The sequence below is a fragment of the Callorhinus ursinus genome, unplaced genomic scaffold (genome assembly GCF_003265705.2).
Source record: "Callorhinus ursinus isolate GAN/ISIS: 27379988/994484 unplaced genomic scaffold, GSC_fseal_2.0 scaffold1, whole genome shotgun sequence".
NCBI lineage: Eukaryota > Metazoa > Chordata > Mammalia > Carnivora > Otariidae > Callorhinus > Callorhinus ursinus.
This window is the reverse complement of record NW_027397063.1, coordinates 44,880,328-44,882,716: the sequence shown is the minus strand read 5'-3', so window position 1 is coordinate 44,882,716 and position 2,389 is coordinate 44,880,328. Positions and strand designations below refer to the sequence as shown.

Sequence of the window (2,389 nt, the reverse complement as noted above, 5' to 3'; positions counted from 1 at the left end):
AGATGAACCATGAGGCACTGTGGACTCCGGGAAACAAACTGAAGGTTCTTGAGGGGAGGGGGGTGGGGGGATGGGTTAGCCCAATGGTATTAAGGAGGGCACGTATTGCACAGAGCACTGGGTGTTACACACAACAATGAATCATGGAATACTACATCAAAAACTAATGTACCGTGTGGTGACTAACATAACATAAAAAAAGTTAAATTAAGACAGAGCCACCCAGCGTGTGCCGCTTTTATAAAGAGCCACGGGCGCCAGCAGGTCGGAAGCCAAGCTCCTGACGCCCCACTCTGCTCGCTAGGCCTGCCGGCCCGCGCCCACCATGGCCACTGTTCAACAGCTGGTAGGGAGATTGGCGCTTAGTGGAAAGCAAAGGCTTTGACGAATACATGAAGGAAGTAGGAGTGGGAATGGCTCTGTGAAAAGTGGGTGCAATGGCCAAACCAGATTGTATCATCTCTTCTGATGGCAAAACCTCACCGTAAAAACTGAGAGCACTTTGAAAACAACAGTTTTCATGTAACCTCGGAGACAAGTTTGAAGAAACTACAGCTGATGGCAGAAAAACTCAGACTGTCTGCAACTTCACAGATGGCACGTTGGTTCAACATCAGGAAGGGGATGGGAAGGAAAGCACAATCGCAAGAAAATTGGAAAATGGGAAATTAGTGGTGGAATGCGTCATGAATAATGTCACCTGTACTTGGGTCTGTGAAAAAGTAGAGTAAAAATTCCATCGTCATTGTGGACAGGAATTAGCTGTGAGGATGAACAAGCTCAGTTCAATGAGCAAATCTTCGTACTGCTTTTTTTTTTCGTTACTTTGTTCAGTTATCTTTATCACAAACATTTTACATGCCTCTATTTCAAAGTGTTGATTTAATTGGAATCATCCCTTTGGTTAGTAAATTGTGCTAAAAAAAGACAAAAATTTGTGGAATGCAGCTAACATGTTATTTAGAGGAAAATTTGTAATGTTAAGTGCTTATACAGTTGACCCTTGAACAATGTGGAGGTTAGGGGTGACAACCCCATGCACAGTTGAAAATCCATGTATAACTTTTGACTCCCCAAAAGATAACTTAAGACTAATAGCCTACTGTTGATTGGAAGCTTTACTGATAAACAGTCCATTAACACCTATTTCATATATGTATCATATACTGTGTTCTTACAGTAAAGTAAGCTAGGGAAAACAAAATGTTATTAAGAATATCATAAGGAAAAAATATATTTACAGTATTTACTGAAAAAAATCCATGTATAAGTGGATCCATGCAGTTGAAACCCATGTCTTTCAAGGGTCAACTGTATTAGAAAATACAAAAAAGGTTTAAAAATTAATGACTTAGTTTCTAGCTTAAGAAAGTAGAAAAACAAGAGCAAGTTAAATCTGAAGTAAGAAGAAAGCAATTAACAAAGATGAAAGCAAAAATTAATGAATTTTAAAGTGGACAAACTTTAATAGAGAAAATCAACAAAGAAACAAAAGCTAGTCTTTGAACAGATTAAGAAAATCAATAAAACTATAGCAAGGCAGCACAAAAGAAAAAGAGAAAAACCCCTAGTAATTATGAATACCAGGAATGAAAATGGGACATCACCTCAAGGATAATACAGCAATGTTATAAACAATTTTATGCTAGTAAATTTGACTATTTAGATAAAATGAATTAATTTATTGATAGACATACATTACCAAAGCAGACTCAAGAATAAACAGAATATCTGAATAGCTCTATATCAATGGGAGAAATTGAATTTGTAATCAGCCACAAGAAAACTCCAGGAGCATGTTTTTATGAATTCTATTAAACATCTAAGGAAGAGAATGTCAACTACTCTCACACAAACTTCTAAAATATAGAGGAAGAGAACACTCTTCCTGATGTGCATTTTGGTCATATCCCTGATACCAAAACCTAAAAAGGATATTACAAGATAAGAAAAACACAGATTAATATCCCTCATGAACATAGGCACAGAAATCTTTAGTAAAATATTAGCAAATAAAATCTCAAAATATATTAAAATTAGAATATATTCTATGTAAACATTCTATGGCCATCCTTTGAACCAAGGTGAACATTGTTACTATAAACCAGTTTCAAATGATTACAATGACAAAAAAAAATTCATGATGATAGAAATGCCTTTCAGTTATCAGAATCACAAAATCAGTTGCTGGGTAAGACTTTATTTTTAATTAACTTTATTAATTTTTCTTTTTGAGAGAGAGCACTCGAGAGTTTCCCTCTCCCCTCCCCTTCTTCCCTTTCCTTCCTCCCTCCCCTCTTTCTTTTCTTTTCTTTCTTTCTTTCTTTTTCTTTTCTTTTCTTTTTTCTTTTCTTTTCTTTTCTTTTCTTTTCTTTTCTTTTCTTTTCTT

General features: G+C 35.8%; 1 pseudogene; it reads left to right on the top strand.

Annotated features, from left to right (window-relative positions):
• Positions 1–297: 297 nt before the first annotated feature.
• Positions 298–879, top strand: LOC112821345 (fatty acid-binding protein 5 pseudogene; annotated as a pseudogene).
• The last annotated feature ends 1,510 nt before the right edge of the window (positions 880–2,389 follow it).